We start from the raw sequence: 23,574 nt of genomic DNA on the forward strand, positions 1-23,574 counted from the left end.
CCGGGTACGGTGGCTCACTCCTGTAATCCCAGCACTTTGGGAGGCCAAGGCGAGCGGATCACGAGGTCAGGAGATCGAGACTGTCCTGGCTAACATGGTGAAACCCCATCTCTACTAAAATACAAACAATTAGCTGGGCTTGGTGGCGGGTGCCTGTGGTCCCAGCGACTTGGGAGGCTGAGGCAGGGGAATCACTTGAACCAAGGAGGCAGAGGTTGCAGTGAGCAGAGATCTGAGATCGTGCCACTGTACTCCAGTCTGGCGACAGAGCAAGACTCCATCTTAAAAAAAAAAAAAAAAAAAAGTACACACCTACACAAACAGCACACACAGAGATGTGTATTTCTAACCACAATGCTGTTACATTACTATCAAACCCATTTTCCAGATGAGAAAATGAGTCAGAATTTAAGTAACTCACCCCAGGCTGTCCTGTCTAGAGTAGCAGGCAGGCTGCAGCAACCCAAAGCCTGTGTTCTTTCTACCGAAGCACATTACTTCCGTACGAAACTCCGTGGAGACACAGACCTATGGAAATTAACCTTGTGTTTTATTGATGTGACTTGTGATTTCATGGCAGGAATGTTCGTTTTCCTCTCCGCTGCTGTGTTTGCTTTGAACAGCGGTTTGTCCTTTGGCAGAGGACCCATCTAGCCTGGGGCCCCACTGGCAGCGCCAACTCTGGTGCATTTCAGCAGCTCAGCAGCAGCAGATGCTGTCCATTAATCTCACTCAGGGTCTCAGCTCTGTGACATGAGGTCACTGCAACATTCCTCCTCCCTGCGCTAGCTTCTCATTGTCTGAGGAATGCAGGAAAATCATTCTGACGATATCCGCCAGCCTGGCTCATCTGGCTTGACCAGTTCTAGGCTAAAATCAAGCTACAGCTCTCGAGAGCCATAGATTCCATGTGCTGCTCTCCTAGATGATTTCGCGGCTGCCAACCAACCCTGCAGCAGGAAGAAGGGAGAAGAGAAGGAGAAGACAAGTTTGTAAACCTGAGTTGTGTTTGAAAGCCCAAGGTTTTCTAAAAAATCTTCTCTAGAAGTTGATGAATCTTTTTTCAATGGAATGATTCAAAATAACTGACACTCTTATTAACCTCATGGCAGAGCCAAGATAACACCTTACACTTTGATTCAATGATGCAAAAAATAACCAGTTGAAAAGTCAATGTGTTTTTTTTCCCAAAGAACAGTGCTGTGTTGTAGAAAGGGCAGTGGATTAGGAATCAGAAGGCCAATGTGGGTCATGGTTCCTCTCTGCGAACTCTCTAACACTGGAACATTGAGAAAGTCACGGAACTTCCATGAAGCAACTTCTATCAGTTGTGACAGCAACTACTCACAAAATACCTATAATATTAGCAGTAGTACGGTCTCCTTAGAGATGCTGGATTTCCAGTTTGATGGGCGTATTCTCATGGATGGAATGTTTTTCAGTGGGGCGACACTAACTGGCTGTTGGAGATCTGTGTGGGGACACGACCGTCACGTATGATCCACAGGCACTTCTCTGGTTCTCTGTGGCTGGTTCTGATTTTATTCCAAGTTTCTGAATGAAGTGGTTTCTATCCCGATGTGCCCTTCCTATCTTTTCTTCCTGTCTCTCCCCTCATTTCAGCCTCCTCCCATTCTCACTTCTAACCTCTACCCCATCTCCAAAACACTGGGAAGTCTGCATTGAGACGATAAGGTCATAGTATTAGCACACGTTTGTATCAAGTTCTCACAATGTCTGAAATGTGGTTATGATTCCATGATGTCTCTAATCCCTACTCACCCAATTCTTAAGAATCAAGGGCAACCCCGCTTGGGTCCCTTTCCACGCTGTGGAAGCTTTGTTCTTTCGCTCTTCACAATAAACCTTGCTACTGCTCAAAAAAAAAAAAAGAACAAAAAAGAATCATGAATGATAAGGAAATATATGGACTAAATGTTTGGAATTACTTAATAATGTTTCACATTTTACAGTGTGTAAATTAGTATTATTGTCACATGTATCATTCAGAACACAGTAATATTGAATTAGAGCCCACATTTTTGACCTGTCATGTCACGGAAAAGAAAGAGGACATGCTGACTTTTCCAATTTCTTCTATTGTCTCTTCTGAAATAAAGTAGTTTTATGTCCATCATTGAAATATAATAAAATTGGCAGGGCATGGTGGTTTACGCCTCTAATCCTAGCACTTTGGGAGGCCAAGGTGGGCAGATCACAAGGTCAGGGGTTCGAGACCAGCCTGGCCAATATGGTGAAACCCCATCTCTACTAAAAGTAGCAAAATTAGCCAGGTGTGATGGCAGGCACCTGTAGTCCCAGCTACTTGGGAGGCTGAGGCAGGAGAATTGCTTGAACCCAGGAGGCAGAGACTGCAGTGAGCCAAGATCATGCCACTGCACTTCAGCCTAGGCAACAGAGCAAAACTGTCTCAAAATAAAACAAAGAATTCACCCGTATTATTCATTGCGCTATAGATTTTAAAAACTTCTTCACTCCCTTTATCTTCTATTATCACCCTTTAGGGAGACATGGAAAACCTTTTATCTGTTTACTTCAGGGAAATTAGATACTGAATAATTGTAATGTATTCAGTGTTAATTATAAATACGCAGCATATGTTTTTATATGTATTGTATTTATGTGCTTTAGGTAATTATACATGTGAGCTCCTTGCCAATTTTATGGCCAAAATATTTTACTTGGCTGATTACTAAGTGTATTTTAAGCTTACTTCTTGAAATATGAAGAGAATATACTATAAATCCAATTAACATAATTTATCTGCCTAAAGAGAATGGTTGCTTTTATTTTTTTTTCTCTATTTTAATGATGAAAAACAGTTGTAAGAGTACGGAGTACTTAATTTGTTTTTAAAGCTTTCCAGGCCCAATTTTGTTGTTTTCTTTTAAGAGGAAAAGATAATTTTTAAAGAAATTTGGAAATTTTAAAGAAAGCATTAAAAAAATCACCTACAACTCACTATCAGTTTTCAATAATTTTCTGTCTAATATTTTAAGACATTACAATCTTAATATAAAGAGTTTCATGTCTTATTTTACACTTAATGTTATATCCCAAATGTTTCCTTTATCTTTGCCATGAACGCTGCTATAAATAACTCTTTAGATTTACCTCCATTGCTTTCTAAAGCTATATTTCAAGAGATGAAATTACTAGTTCAAGTATATAAAATGCTTAAGATTCATTACATACTCCTGTTTTGACAACCTGTTTTCATGAAGGTTGCATCAGCTCACATTCGCATCAGCACTCTGTAAGAATGGTTACTTCAATTCCTCACTAAAATGGCTATTAAACTTTTAAAAAATCTTTGCCAATTTGATGAGTGAAAAAAGATTATTTCCTTATTGTTCCATTTGAAGCTATTCGTGTCTTCATATGTTTACTGACCATGTGAAAATTTTCTTTTGTGAATTGCTCATATCCTTTGCATCTTTATCTACTAGAGTATTATTTGTCTCCTGCTTATGTGTATAAGCTCTTTTATTGCCTACCTTGCCTTTCTTCTATAGAAACATGTTGTTAATTCTCAGTATTTGTGTTTCCATAATTTTAGAATCACCTAGTCCATGGGAAACGTGGACAATTCAGACAGTCAGCTTTAGGAAAAACTCTGTATAGTTTTGTTTGAAATTTCATGGGATGCATTTATAAATCTTGGAAGAATTGTCTTCTTGGTGGTATTAGGTGTTCCTATCCATTAATATGATTTATGCCTCTATTTGTTTGGATCTTCTTTAATGTTTTTCAATAAAGCTTCAAAATCTTCTTTATAAATCCTGTACATCTTTTGGTTTGATAAGATTAAAGTATGCCAACTAATTGGATAGCCTAGAAGAACTGGATAAGTTCCTAGAAATGTACAACTTATTAATGAAGAAATAGAAAACTCAAATATAGCAATAACAAAGAGATTCAATCACTAATCAAAAATCTCCCACAAAGAAAAGTTCATGTCCAGATGGTTTTACTGGTGAATTCTACCAAACATTTAAAGAAGAATTAAGGCTAGTATTTCTCAAATGCTTCCAAAAAAGCTGAAGATGACAAAATACTTCCAAACTCATTTTACAAGGCTAGTATTACCCTGAACAAAAAAGCCAGATAAGGACCCTGTAAGAAAAGAGAATTAACCAATATCCTCAGTGAACATACATCCAAAAATTACCCACAAAACACTAGCAAGTCAAATTAAACAGCACATTAGAAGGATCACACACCATAATCAAATGGGATTTATCCCTGGGGTGCAAGGACGGTTCAACATATGCAAACCAATAAATATGATACCGCACATTAACAGAATGAAGCACATAAATTATATGATCATCTCAATATATGTAGAAAAGGCATTTCTCAAAATTCAACATCCTTTCATGATAAAAACTCTCAACAAATTGTGTATGGAAGGAATATACCTCAGCGTATATGAAAGGTCATATATGAAAGGTTTCCAGCTAACATACTCAACAATGAAAAGCTGAAGGCTTTTCTTCTAACAAGACAAAGGTGCCCACTCTCACCAGTTCTATTCAACATAGTACTGGAAGTCCAAGCCAGAGCAATTAGGCAAGAACAAGACATTAAAGGCGTCCAAATTGGAAAGGAAGAAGCAAAATCATCTCTGTTTATATGTAACATGATCTTATATATAGAAGTACCTCAGAGACTCCACCAAAAACTGTTAGAACTAATAATCAGTATTACAAAATAAACATGCAAAAATCAGTTTCACTTCTCTACACAAACTATGTTAAAATGAAGTAAGAGGAAAAATCATATTTATAATAGCATCAAAAAGAATAAAAATACTTAGAATAAATTTAACCATGGAGGTGAAAGATCTATACACTGGAAACTAGAAGACATTTACAAAAGAAATTGAAGATACACATAAGTGGAAAGATATCGCATGTTCATGGATTGGAAGACTTAATATTGTTAAAATGCCCATATTACCCAAACTGACCGATAAATTCAGTGAAATCTCCATCGAAATTCCAATGGCATTTTTTAACAAATAGGAAAAAAAATTCTAAAATTTGTGTGGAACCACAAAGGACCCCAAATAGCCAAAGCAATCTTAAGAAAGAATAAAACTATAGGCATTACACTCCCTGATTTCAAACTTGATTGCAAGCTACAGTAATCAGATGAGTATGATCCTAGCATAAAAACAGAAACAGAGACCAATGGAACAGAATTAAGAGCCCAGAAATAAACTCATGCATATATGATCAACTAATATTTTACAACAGTGCAAAGAATACATGATGGGGAAAGGATAATCTCTTTAATAAATGGTGTTGGAGAAACTAGATATGCACATGCAAAAGAATGAAATTGGATTCCTGTCTTATACTCACAAAACTTAACTTTTGAAATTGTTCAAAGACTTAAACATGAGACCTGAAACAATAAAACTGTTAGAAGAACACCTAGAGAAATACCCCCGACATTGGTCTTAGCAGTGTGTTTTTCTTTGGTTGGTTGGTTGCTTGCTTTTTTAGGACCCACTACAAAGCAGTCAATGACTTTTTGGATATGAAACCAAAGACACAAGCAGCAAAACCAAAAGTAGCAAGTAGATTTATATCAAAGTACAAAACTTCTGCACGGCAAAGGAAAACAATCAACAAAGAGAAAAAGCAACTTACAGAATGAGAGAATATATTTGAAGACCATATATCTGATAAGAGGGTTAATATCCAAGATATATAAGAAATTCGTACAACTCAATAGCAAAAAAAAAAAAAATCCTTAAAAATGAGCAAATAACCTGATACATTTTTCCAAGGAAAATATACAAATGGTCAAAAGGTATAATAAAAGGTGGTCAACATCACTAAGCATCAAGGAAATGCAAATCAAAACCACAGTAAGATATCACCTCACACCTGTTAGAATGACAAATCAACCTAAGTGTTGGCAAGGATGTAGAGAAAAAGGAAACCTTGTGCATTGTTGGTGAGAATGTAATTTTTTACCACCATTATGGAAAACAGGATGGAGGTTCCACAGAAGGTTAAAAATAGAATCACCTTAAAGAGACATCTGGACTCCAATGCTCATTACAGCATTATTCGCAATAACCAAGACATGGAATCAACCTAAATGTTTATCAATAGATGAATGGATAAAGAAATTATGGTGCATATATGCAGTGGAATATTATTCAGCCACAAAAAAAGAAGTCTACCCTGCCATTTGCAACAACATGAGTGAACCTTGAGGACATTATGCAAAAGGAAATAAGTCAGAGAAAGATAAACACTATGGTTTTAGTTACATGTGGAATCTAAAAAAGTCATAGAAACAGAATAGAACAATGATTGCCAGGGGGTGGAGGGTTAGAGGAAATGGAGATGGTGGTCAAAAGGTACAAACTGGCCGGGCGCGGTGGCTCAAGCCTGTAATCCCAGCACTTTGGGAGGCCGAGACGGGCGGATCACGAGGTCAGGAGATCGAGACCATCCTGGTTAACACGGTGAAACCCCGTCTCTACTAAAAAATACAAAAAATTAGCCGGGCGCGGTGGTGGGCGCCTGTAGTTCCAGCTACTCGGGAGGCTGAGGCAGGAGAATGGCGTGAACCCGGGAGGCGGAGCTTGCAGTGAGCTGAGATCCGGCCACTGCACTCCAGCCCCGGCGACAGAGCGAGACTCCGTCTCAAAAAAAAAACAAAAAAAAAAACAAAAACAAAAGGTACAAACTTTAGTTATTAGATGAAGAAGTTCTGGGAAACTAATATACAGCATGGTACCGCATGGTGACTATAGTAATTATACTGTATTATATACTTGAAATTTGCTGAGACTTAAGTAGATCTTAAATGTTCTCATCACACACACAAAAGTAACTAAATTAGATTATAAGATGTGTTAACTAACTTGATTGTGGTAATCATTTCACAATATATATGTTACATGAAATGTTTTAAAAACTTTGGTTGACAAGTACCCTTAATTGGTTATCAGTTATGATTAGGTTAAGGAAATTCCCTTTAATTCCTGGTTTGTTTATATTATTTACCATGAATAGATACTGGATGTGATAGGATACTTTTTAGCATTTTTTGAGATACAAAATAATTATTTGATTTCTCTTCTTTGGTGTGTTAACATAGCAAGTTAATATAACAGATATGTAATTTATATAATTAATATTATTATTATATACCAAAAAGCCAACCCTTCATCCTTGGGATAAACCTAACTTGGTCATGATATATGTTAAACATTACTGAGTGCTGTTAACTAATCATTTTTCATTCATGTTCATAAGCAAGTCTAATCTGTTAATTATCCTTATTATATTTTCATATTATTGTAGATTTTAGAATTAATTTTAGATTTTAGAATTAATGTTAGAGTTAATTTAGATTTTAGAATTAATATCTGCTTTTTTAAATGAATGGAATCACATTCTGTAGTTTTTTTATTCTCTTAAAATTATCTTTCCTTTAAGTGTTTAAAAGTGACCTGTAAAACTGGCTAGATCTGGCATTTTCCTCATGCTAAAATTTTAGATTACAAATTTTTTTCAATAGTTAGTAGGACTGTTACAGATTTCTCATTTTTCTTGAGTTAATTTTGATAGTTAATATTTTCATATGAATTTCTACATTTTATCTTTTTTATTTAGAGGCATACATTTCTTAATATATTTTTATCTTTTAAATTTGTTTTTACTCATGTTTCTTTATCCTTTTTTCATCATTATATAATTTATGCCTTCTTTTTTCCTTTAGCATTCCTGCCAGAGGTTTGTCAGTTTCATTAATCTTTTCAAAGAAATAACTTTTGTCAGCCGAGCGCAGTGGCTCACACTTGTAATCCCAGCACTTGGGGAGGCTGAGGCAGATGGATCACCTGAGGTCAGGAGATTGAGACCATCCTGGCTAACATGGTGAAACCCTGTCTCTACTGAAAATACAAAAAATTGGCTGGGCGTGGTGGCGGGTGCCTGTAATCCCAGCTACTCAGGAGGCTGAGGCAGGAGAATCACTTGAACCTGGAAGGTGGAGGTTGCAGTGAGCCAAGATCGCGCCACTGCACTCTAAGCCTGGGTGACAAAGCAAAACTCCACCTCAAAAAAAAAAAAAAAAAAAAAAGAAAAAAGAAAAAGAAATAACTTTTGTCTTTGTTGATCTTTAATATTACATTTTTAAACATTTCTTTTATTACTGTTCTTTATTAATTTCCTTCTACTTTCTTTGAGTTTATTCTTTTCTTATTTTTAAATGAGGTGCTAAACACATTAACTTGCCATCTTTTTTTCTGATATAAACATTGATTTGAGAGTATTGATTTTTCCTCTAAGTAACCGTTGTCATGCATCCAGTAAGTTTTGACAGATAGTATTTCTATTATCATTGACTGTTAAACATTTTTTAGTTTTTATTATGATTTATTTGACCCATGAATTACTTAGAAGATTGTGAGTTTATGAGCGTATGTTTTAGTATGAGAACTAAATTTTATCTAAAACTTTTATCTAAAAAAGAGAAAATTTATCTTATCTTAAAAAGATAAAAAATTTATCTTTCTATTAATGATTTCCAACTTGATTGCATTATATGCAATCATAAAACATTCATTGCAATTTGTGAATACTAGTTAGAGCCTTAACATAGTCAGTTTTGTTAAATATTTTATGTATTCTTAAAAACAATGTTGAGCACGGTATTTTATACATTTTTTAGATCAAGCTTTTGTTCAAATTTTCTGTGTACTTAATTTCTGTCTGTTTACTCTATCAGTTACTAAAAGAAGTGGGTTGAAAGAGGTAATATATTTTGAAGCTAAGTTATTAGGAAAATACAAGTTTAGAATTGCTATCTTTTTAAGTGAATTGAACATTTTATCATTAAGCAGTCATAGAATTATCTTTAGTAATGTTTTTATTTACAGTTTATTTTGTCTAATTTCAGTATAACTTTGCCAGTTTCCTTCCAATTAGTATTTTTTCTAGAATATATCTTCAACCCCTCTATTTTAGTGGTGTCTCTTATACATAACATATAGCTAGATTTTATTATTTCAATCAAACCTCACAGCTTTTACCTTTAAATTCTACCGTTTTACCACTTAGTACATTTTTAGTTTATTGTGATTCATGATAGATTTGAATGCATTTCTATCACCTTATTTTGTACGATATGTTTCTTCCATTTGTTCTTAGGCTTCTCCCCCACCCTACCTTTTCTTCCCTGTACAGGAAGTTCATGTAAAATGGAGTGAGCATCTCTAATTTACCTTGATTCCATGGATCTCTCTAGTCTTGATCTTTACGTGAGTCCCTGACTACTGGCTCACTTTCCTTCTGTGAATTGCAGTGGTTCTGAAAGATGGGATTATATGTTCCATACCCTCTGCTCAGTTATTCATCTTCTCTTTTGTCACTGCCCCAAAGCCTAGACTTCAGCCAGGTCCATGCATCTTCCTCCACAGCTCCTGCTCCTTCTTGTTTTCATTCCACTGCTGAACCTTCAGAGCTTTGTCTAAAAGCTCTAATTTTTAAACAAGTTCCTCCCAGTAAAAACATATTCTCAGGCATCAGAGGTTGTGGGGATTCAGCAGTACAGTAGGAATCATTGGTACATATGGGTCTTTTATGAGTTATATTTGCAATTCAAGACTGACAGCACTTAGAAACAATACAACTTGTCCTGTAAGTCTGGTGAGCAGAAAGGAGGAGAAAACGGAGCTTGCCAAACAGTTCAGAACTGATGGAAAAGCAGTTTGCTCAGAAGCCCCATATGGTTTGCCCATTTTCCTCTGCCCTTTGGAAATTCCTCTAAACATGAGTTCTGACTGTCAGCATGCGGTCCAGTAACATTTTCATTTCAGTCCCCAGCTCCTCTGCAATGGGGAGGCAACCGACCTACTCCAGTGTGCTTGAAACCGTTGTCACTGTGCCCAGGAGCACCAGGTAGCGCTGGTACTTCTCCCAGTAGATGGAGCATTAAGCTCACCAGAATTGCTCACTGTCATGCTGTTCCCTGCTTTGTTGGTGGGGACTAAATCTTGTATGGAGTTTTCAGCGGTTTATGCTTCGTTTAGGGTCTTGATATCCAGTTTCCATGTTGGACTTCTTGTTTATATTTTGGCACAGGTCTCATTAATGTTGACCTCTTAACCATGTTAAAGAACCTCAAATAGGCTGCAGAACATGGAATTTGATCTATTTTTCACTAAATAAAATTTCTAAATTTATGTGTTTGAGTTCTAGCTATGACTACTGCTTTGGTCAGATAATTTTAATGCTTTTTTAAAAATCTGCCAATGTTTGACATCAGTGTTCCCATAAAATAAATAAATGATTCTTCATAATTGCTTTTCCAGTGCTTTTCCCATGTGACTCTTTTCAGTAGTTTTCACTCCAGAATTGTTTGAGTAGTGGCTGTCATGATTCTTCTGAATTGGCGATTATGTCAGAACCATTTAATCAGTGCCTGAGCTGTGCTGGCATTGCGTTTGGAAGGCCATTTTTCAGAATGGCATCCACCTAAGCATTTGTTAAATTATTAGACCTATAAACTCTTCCCACAAGGACCCTCAGAAATACTGTTAGACATGCAGAGCCTTAGGGACACAGCCCTTTGCACCACCATAAGTACCTGAACTCTGTTAAGCAAAGTTCAAAACTTTGAGCCAGAATGGATAAGAGTCACGCTCTCTGTCCTCGGGAAACATCCCTCCAATGTCCTTGTCAAGAGCTTGCATACATAGTTAATCAAGGAAGAACTCACTGGGATTTTGAGTGACATCAGACACCATTCCAGCATCGCATGTTGAAGGATTACTAGCAGGGTTTCCCCTTAATTTATGAGACATATGTGATTATCCTTCAGCCTGCAGTCACTGTAGGAAACATGTTTCTTCTGCAACCTGCAACTGGTTGATGCTGTAAGAAAATGCATAAAAAATTAGTGCTCGATTTTGAAATTGTTATTAAACGGATCATAAAAATCAAAGCATCCTTCTTTCAGTTCTGTCCATTTGATTTATAAGGAGGCTAAAAATGGAATGTAGATTTCAATGGGGCCAGGTGTGGTAGCTACCTGTAATTTTAGCACTTTGGGAGGCCACAGCTGGGGAATCACTTGGGCCCAAGAGTTTGAGACTAACCTGGGCAACATAGTGAGACCCCATTTCAAAAAAAAAATTAAAAAATTAGCTGGGCATGGTGGTGTGCACCTGCTGTCCCAGCTACTCGGAGGCTGAGGCGGGAGGATCGCTTGAGCCTGGGAGTTTGAGGCCACAGTAAGCTATGATTGCACCACTACCCTCCAGCCTGGGCAATACTGTAAGAATCTGTCTAAAAGAAAAAAAAAAAAAAAGAATTCAGTAGCTCCAGGAAACTCTTTGTGTTTAGAGCTTTATAGGTAGGTAAATAGATTGTTCTGCTGTTTGAGGCCTGAATGAGGTCAGAAAGTCTGAAAATCTTAAGCCTTTTCCTGGCCATTTTCTTGTGCTGCCTGACATAGGGCACACTCTGCTATGGTAAACTGCAGTTTGCTTTTCCTTCTGCTGAACCTCTCAAAACCTCTAACTCCTCCTTGAGAAAAGGGATTTGTGTCTATTTCATAGGACTGTTGTGAGAATGACATTTTGTGTATACATCTTTGTGTATGCCTCAAGATATCAACAGATATTTTCACTGTGTTCTAGAACTGGGCCCCTTCATTCTTGGATCACTGCCAGTGTCTCTGATCAATTCAGTCATTATACCACCAGGCTTTGATTTCCTGAGTCACACTGAAATATTATTCACTTCCCTGTGCTTAGAAACTCACAGTACTTAAAGCCCTGAGTGTCTATGACCCCTTATTAGTGAGCTCCATCCTACCTCTCTTGTATCTCCTTGTTCTGTGGTAAAAACCTCTCGCTTGGGTCATGTCCACGTGTTCCTTCATTTCCCCGCCACTGTCTTTGTTGCAGGCATCACTTGCCTCTGCTTGGAACCCATTTCTGTTCTCTACCTTTCCAAGTCCTTTAGGTTGGTTCCACTAGGACCAGTTCAAATCCTGCTCCTCCTTGAAGTCTTCCCACCCAACTCTTCCATCCCTCATGGATTTCTCCTTTCTCCAAACTTTCACAGCATGTTGGAGTCCCTGCAGCGTGATTTAGACTCTATTTACTACTCTCTGTCCTGTTTACTGCCTGTTTCATCAGTGTTACAACTGGACTGCAACTTCTCTGAGTAGGAGGACTTCAGTTCTTTGATTTGGTCTCCACACTGCCCGTTTTGGACAAGCAGCTCTTTAAAGGATTGTCGTATGATAGGTCAACGCAGACCAGTAATGCTTAAGTTTAACAACTGATCATAATTTCTTGGTTTTGAAAATGTTTAGTGCCAGGTAGTGGACTTCCTCATGGTGGTGGGAAGAGAAATCAACATTTTTATCCTAACAGCAGTTGATGTTATTGACCATCATCTATGGGCTGGGCACGGAGCTACTCACTTCCATGTGTGATCTCATTTAAGGGTCAGGACAGCCCTCCTCCCAGTAGACATGAGGAAACTAATCGTTAGAGAGCTCCGTCTCATATCTGTGTCACCACGCTCATGAGAGGTACTGCAGTCTGAACCCCAGGGCAGCTGACTCTGGGGCTCATGCCATTTTACAACAACAACAACAAATACAATATCCATCCTCATCTTCCCTATGCTTTGAGTCTGTGAGACCTGTGAGACTTTGGGTCTGTGAGACCTGAAGAGGCGGAGGACAGGTTGGAGCAGGTCTTCTATGTACATTAGATACCAGAATGTAGCCTGACAACTTTCTCCTAATTGTGAATGACAGAAAAAAAGGATGATTTGTAGAGATTTGCCAAAACTGTAATTTTTTTTTTCTTTTCTTTTTTTTTTTTTTTTTTTTTTTTTTTTTTGAGACAGTCTCACTCTGTTGCCCAGGCTGGAGTTCAGTGACACGGAGTTTCTCTGCAACCTCCCCTGCCCGGGTTCAATTGATTCTCCTGCCTTAGCCTCCTGAGTAGCTGGGACTACAGGTGTATGCCACCATGCCTGGCTAATTTTTGTATTTTTTAGTAGAGACGAGGTTTCACCATGTTGGCCAGGCTGGTCTCAAACTCCTGGCCTCAAGTGATCCACCCATCTTGGCCTCCCAAAGTCCTCCAAAACTGTAATCTTTTTTATTTTTATTTTTTTCCAAGATACAAAGAAACAGTAGAAATGTTAGAAATTGAGCTTATTGATGGTGCAACTATATGATATTGATGTTAGGATTTTCATCATGTAAAGTGGCTTACTTTTATTTGTGTCGTTTGTATAACTTTGAGTAGTTGAAGTCAGGCTTACCTAGTGTTGAAAGTGAGACTTGAGTACAAATTTGCTTGAGTTAGCACTGGAGAGGCACTGCAGAAGGCAGCCAAAGGAGAGCAAAGTGTATTTTTCTTTTGCGTTTAAATGTTGTAATACTGTTTTGCAATAAGTGAAATATGTGTGATCACATAAAGGAGCAGTGGAGAAAAGATATTGAAATTCTAGGTCAATGGTTGATATATAGAAATAAACATATTTCCAAAAGTTAATATTACAGTTATATAAACTTCTATAATCTAACTAATTAAAAATCTTACAGACTAGAAATAAAGCTTGAAAATCGGCAAGATTTTTCTAAAGCTTGTTTTCTGTGCCTATGTGTTTCTGTGTGTTTCACATTCTCATGGCATGGCCAACTGGAAGGTATTCCATTGGTTATCGTAGCTATGCTACTAGGAGAGATATACTTTAAAAACATTTTCTGTTACTAACACAGTGAGGTGCTTTTAAAAGCTTGAGATAGCAATGATTTAAATGGAAAAGCCAATATGTTGTGTGCATCTGTAAGTACACATGAGTAGAGAGAGAAGTGGGCTAGAAGAAAAAAATTAACTATAGAAAAACATAAGCATATCCACAAAGTAGGATTTTGGTTTCTCAATCTATAATATTATTTCATTTCCAGATTGTGAATGTGTGGCACACACTGTTTCTTTAGCTCTTTTTTGGCCAACCTCACATAGCTATTTCTCCATACCTACTCATATATCACCTAAGAAACTACCTAAATTGATCTCAAATGGATCTAATGAGAAAGACATGCCTGGCATCTTTGTAAAAATAATATCTATACAGCGGGCAAAGTTGCTTTAAAGTTTTTATTTGGGGAGCAATGCAAAATATTAAAGCATCTGTTGTTTCTGCAGCTTAACTTTTCTAATATTTTTACAGCAGCTAATTTAACCTGAGTGCACAATTCCAATGAAGGAAGTTGTAGGATAAAAAGGTAGAGCTGAAATGTATATAAATCTTTGGTGTCCTCGTAGATCTGATACACTGCCATACTTTCCTAAGCTTATGCAAAACAGAAAGTGAAGAAGCATTTTGCAGAAAACTAAATTATACATGAAGTCATTAAACCTCACCCTTCACTTCTGATTGAGGGATTGCTGCAGTTGTCTGAAAGCAGAGGCAAAATGAAAAAATAAATAAATGAAAGACCTGCTCACATTATACATTTCAGTGGAAAGGTAATTGCCTAGAAATTCGTTTGAAGTTCTTGGGTATGTGCAAAACTACATGTAGCTGCTGAAAATAAGAAAAAGGTCGTGGCACAGAGCATCCTTGTGAGCCCAGAATCTAACCGTTACATGTGTGGGGTACAGAGGGCAAGAGGGAGGGTCGCCCTGGATGCTGTGCTACAATTCTGCATGTCCCAATCAGCCCGAAACTCTCCTGTTCATTGAAATGTTTACTTGTTTTGTTGACTTGTTTTTCCACCCGGATATGTATTTATGTACATAACACACACTGTTTACTTCTTTTTCCAAAGGGGTTTTGTAACTGCCTCTTTGAAAGCATGTCTCAGTTGACAAACTCTATAGGAAGGTTGTGAGATTCCCTTTTTTTGAACATCATATATCCTCAAAAATGTTCTTATCCATCAAGGATGGTCTAAATGTGAGCATTGTGAAAGAATAACGATGTAATAGTGACCTCTGTCAAGGTCATCTTCCACGATGAGGAACGTGAAATGGAAAAGGCATGAAGTCGGCATCTGTGCGAGACTTCATAGCTCTCAAGCCCAATGTAGCAGGGCTGGAGAAAGAAGGAAAGGCCTTTTCTGACCCTTAATTAAAGGGACTTTTGCTGGCTCTTTGCAGATTGCTGCTGGCTCCCCATATAGCTCTTAATTAATTCCACCTGTATCATTACAAAGTAAGCCCTACCTGAAGAGTGGGTTAACAGCCGTGGTAAGCTCCCTGGACTGCATTTTCTTTCACTCGACACTGTGTCTTGAAGGCTCTGGCAGTGGGGTGGAGCTGCCTCTAGGAGCAGGCCTGTTTTAATCAGCACATCACAGGTCCATAGTAGTGACACAGAGTGTCTCCCTGCTCCCATGAACCGTGGCTTGACTAAGAACTCGGTGATAACAACACCTCTAAAAGAAATAAAACGTGAATGTTCACTGTGGAGAGGACGCTCAGAGAAGCAGAGCTTACCTGTGTGTTTCCAGCACTGACTCTCAGCCTGCAGAGGGAGAGCCATGCCTGCAGAGTTTGCAGTCTTCTGGCCCTGAGATGACATCCCCAGAAAGCTTTCTGCTTCGTGTACTCCAACCCAGTGCTCACCACACAGCCTCAGCTCAGGGATCTGGCTTTCTAGATAGTGCCACTGGCTAGGGCACAGCAGGCACAACAGACACTTGGAAAGAAAATCTCCCCATTTTAAATTCGTTTATTGGCATTCAGGGTTACACATCAGAGTCGCTTCCATTTAATGTGTGTGCAGCCATGACTGGAAATGATGCGTCTCTAAGAGTGGGAAGTGTACCCATCTGCTCGGGCTGCTAGACTGGGTGGCTCACACAACCGAAAGTTACTTTCTCACAGTCTGGAGGCTGGAAATTCAAGATCAAGGTGCTGGCATGGTTGGCGTCCTCTCCTCACACGTTGGCTTGCAGGTGGTCAGCTCTGCGCGCATGCCCCGGGGTCTCTGCGCGCATGCCCCGGGGTCTCTGTGTGCCCTACTCACCTTTTCTTAAAAGGACAGCAGCCGTACTGGGTTAGGATCCACCCATATGACCTTAGTTTAAACTTAATTACTTCTTGAAGGCCCTGTCTCCAAATACAGTCCCATTCTGAGGTTCGGGGGCTTAGGACTTCAACATATTGATATGAATTTGTTGTGGGGGGTTCACAATTCAGCCCGTAACACTAAGAAATCATATTCTTTGTTCAAGAATACTAAGAGATCTTGCAATTTGAGGCCTCACCAAGGTTGGGCCGGGCGAGGCATCAGCCCCATTGGTGGGTCCCTGTGAATCACCACCTGAGCTGTCCCAAAGGGTTGCTCCAAGGCGCGTGTGGTTATTTAAATGTAATTAATTTACATTTAATATTAAAATTCAGTTCCTTGGTCATCCCAGCCTCGTTGCAAGTGCTCAGTAGCCACAAGTAGCCCTAGCAACCGTCATATCAGGCAGTGCAGACTAGAACGTTTCTGCCAACGTAGAACTGTCCTTACGTTCTTGTTCTGGAGGGGCCACGCACAATGGCTGTGCAGTCGTTAAAAGAATCCCACAACAAGCACCCTGCACCTGCCTGCTTTGTGCCCAACTCTGTGCCTGTGGAAGTTAAAAAGGGGAATGCAGGCCCCCTCTTCAGGCAACAGTCTAATTGTGCCAGTAAAAATAACATTAAAGCTCACATATTAGAGATGTGAAGAAAACTTAAGTGGCACATATTAATACCCATGATAGAATCTTGAAGGAAAAAAGACCAATCAAAACTAAAGTAGAAAATACATGGAAAAGGCAGATTTGAGCTGAGTTATAATGGTTACACTAGCTTTGCAAAGGAAGTGAAGGAAGGGCCCCCTGCTCAACGAACATCATATCCCACAGCAACTGGAACGCAATAGGCGTAGAAGCCAGGTGTCGTCATGCTCTTTATCTGAGACAACAATGGCACTGTACTGCATTCTCTCCTTTTCACTTTTTAGTGTCTTTTGCTCCTTCTCAGCCTTTCCTGTGCATTTATTGCTACATTCTTGGGTTCTTGGACATCCTAGCAGATCCAGTGGGATCTCCTTCACTGTACTGTCTTCCTCTAGAAATGTTTTGCTCCTGGTCTCTCCTCTTCCACCTACAGCAGGATGCTTGTAGCGGGGATTATCTTAGGGACTCCAAAATCACTTGAGCATGGCCCTTCTACAACGACAAAAATCCGTGCCATGCAGTAGGATGGCCACTGCTGCTTGTGGTTCTGAGCTCTCTCTACGTGGCTGTGATGACAGAGGAATAGAGCAGGGGTGCTTGACTGTACCATAAAATAAGAATCCACAGCTTCTTTTGCCTCAGCTCTTTCAGCAACCCTGACCTTTCTCTAGTGGATGCAGGAAACTTACTTTTTTTTTTTGAGACAGAGTCTCGCTCTGTCACCCAGGCTGGAGTGCAGTGGCCGAATCTCAGCTCACTGCAAGCTCCGCCTCCCGGGTTCCCGCCTTTCTCCTGCCTCAGCCTCCCGAGTAACTGGGACTACAGGCGCCCGCCACCTCGCCCGGCTAATTTTTTTAATGTATTTTTTAGTAGAGACAGGGTTTCACCATGTTAGCCAGGATGGTCTCAATCTCCTGACCTGTGATTCACCCATCTCGGCCTCCCAAAGTGCTGGGATTACAGGCTTGAGCCACCACGCCTGGCCGGAAACTTTCAATAACCCTGAGAAACGAGTGCCACCTCCCTGTTCATTCAGAGGTAGAAGTGGATTGAGGTCCACAGATGCATCTGAAGAAGGCGTCTCCTAACATATCCAGTGTTGATATCCAACTCTGAGATCACTGATTCAATGTTGGTTATTCAATATTAGCTATTATTTAGTTTAGTAATTTAATTATCAGACATTACAGATATTTGCAGTGTTTCATATCAAGTTTAAGTTATTTTTTCAGGACCCAAGGCTTGGTGGAGAATTCTTAGCCATTACACCAAAAGCATTCTCCATTAAAGAAGAAAATCAAGAAATTAGACTTCATTAAAATTTAGAACTCTTGCTCTGTAAGAGGATGAAAAGACAAGCTGAAGACTGAGGGAAAATATTTACAAACTATATATCAAAGGATTCATATCTAAAAAATATAAACAATTGTAAAAATTTAGTTTAAAAAATCCAAATAGAAAATGAGCAAAGACATGAAAGACACTTCACCAAAGAGAATGTACAGATGACAAATAAACACATGAAAAGAAGTCAACACGACCAGGTGATAGGAACATGAAAATTATGACCATGGTGAGGTATCATCATGTACATGTTAGAGCAGCCGAAATAAAAAGCAGAGACAATACCAAATGCTGGTGAGAATGGAGAGAAACTGTATTTCTCGTAAACTGCTGCTAGAGTGTGAACTGGTACAGCCATTCTGGAAAATCTTTAAGCAGTTCTTAAAAATCTGAAACAGAGGCCGGGCATAGCGGCTTACGCCTGTAATTACAGCACTTTGGAAGGCTGAGGTGGGCAGATCACTTTAGGCCAGGAGTTCGAGACCAGCCTGGGCCAACATGGTGAAACCCTGTCTCCTAAAAATACAAAAATTAGCTGGGTGTGGTGGTGGCCGCCTGTAATCCCAGCCACTAGGGAGGTTAAGGCAGGATAAACGCTTGAACCTGGGAGGTAGAGGTTGCAGTGAGCCAAGAGCACACCATTGCACTCCAGCCTGGGCAACAAAAGCGAAACTCTGTCTCAAAAAAAAAAAAAAAAAAAACAGATTTACCACATGACCCAACAATAGCACTGCTGGGCATTTATCACAGAGAAGCGAAAATTTATATCCCCACAAAACACTGTAAATAAATATCCATAACAGCTTTATCTGTAATCACCAAAAACCGGAAATAGTCAAATTGCTCTTCCCTAACGGAATGGCGAGACAGACTGTAGTACATCCGTACCATGGAATATTACATCCGTACCATGGAATATTACTGAGCTCTAAAAAGGAATGAACTAATGATATAGACAACAACTTGGATGGATCTCAAGGGCATTGTTCTCAGGATAAAGAAGCGAGTACTTGATGATTCCATTTGTAGAATCTTCTTGAAATGTTACTGAAATTATAGAGATGAACAGTAGACTAGGGGATTCCAGGAATTAGGGGATATGCAGTGCCTATTCAGAGATTCCACAAGGAAGGTTTTTGTGGTGACAGGATAGTTCTTTATTTGATTGGAGATCTACACTGGAGATGAAATGGTGTGGAACTATACACACACGGTACCAGCTTCAGTTTCCTGGGGTACAGTTATATGAGGTGTAATCATTGGGGAAAACCGAGGAATACATGGAAGCTCTCCATACCATCCCTGCAACTTACTGTGAATCTAGAATTATTTCAAAATAAAAAGCTTTTAAAAAACTATTTATTAGTATAATTTAAAATTTATGTCAAAGTTATTGATTACCAACATAATGATTCTTTGAACTCACTGGTGATTATCCTAATAATAAGGTTAACCTTAAGTTTGAAAGATGCTGGGGTCTCTTTTCATGAGCATAAGTTACAGCTGTCATGACAAAATGAGGGAAGGATTTATGTCAGTTAACAGGCTTACATCTACGAGATATTTCGGGTAAAAATTTTAGCATGGTATTTGGAACACAGAGGAGCTGCATTTGTTATCTTGTGTTATTATTAGTATTATGTTGTTTGTTTATTTATTTATTTATTTATTTATTTATTTATTTATTTATTGAGACACAGTCTTACTCTGTTGCCCAGGCTGGAGGGCAGTGGTGCAATTGTAAATACTGTAGCCTCAACCTGAAGAGATCCTCTTGCCTCAGCCTCCTGAGCCTGAGTAGCTAGGACTATGGATATGCGCCACTATACCTAGCTATTTTTTTTTTTTTAATTTTTAGTAGAGACAGGGTCTCGCTATGTTGCCCAGGCTGTTCTTTCTCCTGGCCTCAAACAAGCCTTCTGCCTTGTCTTCCCAAAGTGCTGGGATTACAAGTGTGAGCCACCACACCTGGCCTCCATTGTTCTTATTAATACTACTGAATTGTTCATTTATTGTGATTTTACTAAAAGAATTCTTATGTAGTCAAAATCACTTGAGCCTGCATTTTTTTCATATGACATTTCTTGGCAAAAACTCAGATTCCCTTTCAGGAATTTTCTTTGCTAAAGCATCAATCTCTAGCTATTGTGTGAAAGTCCATTCTGGTAATGTGGGTCCTCCAAGGGCATTAGCTCTCGGCTGTTTGCATTTCAAAATTGACCCTCAAGTTTACTTTCTGTTACTTTCAACTCTGTTGCCTTCTTGAAAATATTTTAAGGCAGTACATCTAATAAGCATTAAGCATCTTACTTTTAGTTTAATCCCAAACCTTGTAGTTCTAAATAAAAAAATTGAACCACGTGCCCCCAAGGTTTTAATCTAATATCTGGTTTCTTGAACTGGGGCCAACTCTTCATTTTTTAAAGCATCAGCAGATTCTAAATACAACTTTTGGCAACTTTCTTTTAACATCTGACCTTGGTTCACTTAAACTAATTGTTATCCTTTCAGCAGACTGGGATTCTGAAGGGGGAAGAAACACTATACTGCAAAAGGTTAGAGAAGTTTTTAAAATTTGGGGTATAATGTCCTCCATGTAAAATGTCTCTCTTCAGTATTACTCTCTGAAACATGATGGTAATTCATTTCAAACTAGATGTAAGTATATACTTTTTAAGAAACATTTTAAACAACCAAGCCTTAAAAATATTAAATGTGAATGCATTCAGGATGCCTGAATCTTCTGATTTATAATTATCATGTATTTTTCCTTATACAGAGCGCTCCCCCTGTGTTCCAGGTAGATGCTAGGTGCTGAGAATGTGGGAGACACAGCCCCTTACCTTGTGGAGTTTGTAGTCTGGAGGACAGAGATGTGTGTGACTCTCATGACCTGTGCCTTTCCATCAACATTCTACAAGTTCTGCACATTCTACTAATAACATGCCAACTCAGTGGCACTTTACATGAACAGGCCAACATGGTTTTTTCCACTGATATTCACAGATTTTAATACAGAAAGCAATCCTGTTAAACAATTTAATTATAAAAATTCTACTGTCAGCATTAAAAAGCAAATTCAGTAACTTACCTGTGGTCTCACAATTAGGAATCAGTCAGAGCTGGGATTTAAGCCCAAATCTTCTCCTACATCTCATTCTTTTGCCTCAGCAACACTTAAGCTGAGATAGATGGTGAGTTCGGTTTTCCCCAAGTGTGGATGCAAACAACTGGTGATGCACAAGGTGATTTTAGGAGGCGCACTCGTGGAGAATAAGGTGTGCTGAAGTCGCAGGTGAGAGAGCCTTTGGCTTTCCTGCTAGTTGTCTTTCAGTACTTTTGATTCGCCAGGGAACCTTGGTTTCCTGAGAGAGAACCAAGCGTTCTCTCAGCCAATGGAGAAGAGGCCTGGCCTCAAGCTCCGAAGTAGTCAAGCAGCAATGCCTGGCTGGATTGGATACTATTGCTTCATTTTTGTTGTCTCGACTTTTTCTATTCCTTTACTTGAGGTAAGAGTTCTTGGCTTGGCTGGGCGTGTGGCTCACAACTGTAATCCCAGCACTTTGGGAGGCTGAAGTGGGTGGATCCCTTGAGCCCAGGGGTTCGAGACCAGCCTGGGCAACATGGTGAAAACCCATCTCTACAAAAAATACAAAAATTAGTTGGGCATGGTGGTGTGCACCTGTAGTCCTGGCTAGTCAGGAAGCTGAGGCAGAAGGATCACTTGAGCTCAGGAGGTCAAGGGCTGCAGTGAACTGAGATCACACCACTGCACTCCAGCCTGGGCAACAGAGTGAGACTTTGTCTCGAACAATGATGTGAAGTTTCATTTGCAAGTACTGTAAATGTATTTGCATATACAAGAGTTAAATTTACATCATTCAGTAACAGAGGGAAGTGGTGAAGGGATGAGGGACGTGGTGAAGGTGTACACGAGTGACTAAAATTTGAAAGACCTCGTGAATTGCTGCTGAGTCCTCCTGACTGCCTTTGTCACTTGCCTCTAGGGATTCTCATTCGCTCCTTCCCATCTGCTACTTACAACTTCCCAATTTCAAAGCACTTTAGAGAAATGAGTAACATTTCAAGGGAGTACATTCAGATGACTACGGCATTCACCCAGGATCTACTGGGAGATGATGATCTCTCTGTTTTGAGAGGTGAATTGGTTCTTCCAGGATTCCCAAGGGAGGCTGGAACCACCTCTGACTCTACAGAGGAGTGATCGGCACACGTGGAAGCTTCCGCCGTGCCGGGATTTCTGCTCCATACCAGTGCAGGCTGATTGTTTTCACTTATTGAGAATCTCATCTTTACTCGCGTAGATGAAGGCTGCCTGCCAGGCCTTCCCTCACAAGAAGGCGTCCATGTGATCTAAAGTGAGAGTGTTCACATTCTTCAATAAGATAGGACATTTGGCTAAAAGTCAGTCTTTAAATAAAAGGAGAGCCTCTGTGACTCTACAGATCACTTTGGGTTATAATGTTCCATACAAGTGTTTGCTTTGAAGAGTAGGCATTGAACTTTCTGGCAGAGTAAATTGAGATGTAATCATTTTTCACTAAACTGTTTGAAAAGAGATTTCCAACCTTATTTTCTAAATTTCTAAAATGCTTATCTGTTCTAAATTTTGATCTTTAGTCACCATGGCTTAGGTATTGCAGGAAGAGCCTGGGAATTGTGCTGATGGGTTTTATAAATTAATAGGTGTCAAAAAAAAAGTCACAAATATCACATTAAAATTCCTTTTTCTGCTATACTTATTCATTTCCAAGCCTGTCATCTCTAAAAAAAAAAAAAAAAAAAAAAAAAAAAAAAAAAAAGGATCCTTAGATTTTCAGTCACATTTGATGGAGTTTATGTGCTCTGATTTCTGAGGTGAAGACATTTTAAAACTTCACACCTCTCCAAGAAATAACAGGAAGAGGATGTTTGCTTTAAAAAAAGATAAGAGGGACAAGAATAAAACCCCCACCCAACTTCCAAATACTATATAGAGTCTGTGAAGGAAAAATACAGACATGAGGGGAAAAAATGGAAAAAAATATCTTGGAGATAACAGCAAAAACTGGCAGTCAAGTCAGTAAGGATGTACTGTCATCAAGGTCTCAAGTTTTCATATTGGAACGAGAATAGTAACAGGTGGCCTTGATGGAGCACTGGCTGTATGCTGGGTGTGTCACACATGTTGAGTCTCACCGCCCTTCCTGTGGCCATGGTGTCAGGAGGGAGACTTGCTCAGTTTTCAAATAGGAAAGTGACAGGTGCCCTGGTGTGTTTATAACAGCTCACTCTGGGCCAAGCGTATAAACTGGAGGGTGGCAAAGAGGCCAGTCAGGAAGGTACTGCAATAATGCAGGCTAAGAGATGGGTTGGAGGCTGCTCTCCAAAGGAAGGGAGCAGCTGAATTTCCACAAAAAGATCCATCTGCTCTCTAGATGTTTTCAAGATGCCTTTTCCAAGGAGATATTCTTACTG

The 23,574-nt window shown here is 39.2% G+C and overlaps 1 protein-coding gene and 1 long non-coding RNA gene across 11 annotated transcripts in view; one reads left to right on the forward strand and one right to left on the reverse strand.

Annotated features, from left to right (window-relative positions):
• The window catches only part of LOC105478860 (protein tyrosine phosphatase receptor type M), an 826,332-nt gene that overhangs the window by 681,691 nt on the left and 121,067 nt on the right, over positions 1–23,574 (forward strand). The gene's annotated exons all lie outside the window — the stretch shown is intronic.
• On the reverse strand, positions 825–15,376 carry LOC139360153 (uncharacterized). The gene is made up of 4 exons (XR_011617324.1): positions 15,263–15,376; positions 10,777–10,931; positions 1,783–1,873; positions 825–950 (listed from the first exon to the last, which is right to left on the reverse strand). It is a non-coding gene; the product is annotated as an uncharacterized lncRNA (long non-coding RNA).

Source organism: Macaca nemestrina, chromosome 19 (genome assembly GCF_043159975.1).
Source record: "Macaca nemestrina isolate mMacNem1 chromosome 19, mMacNem.hap1, whole genome shotgun sequence".
NCBI classification, from domain to species: domain Eukaryota; kingdom Metazoa; phylum Chordata; class Mammalia; order Primates; family Cercopithecidae; genus Macaca; species Macaca nemestrina.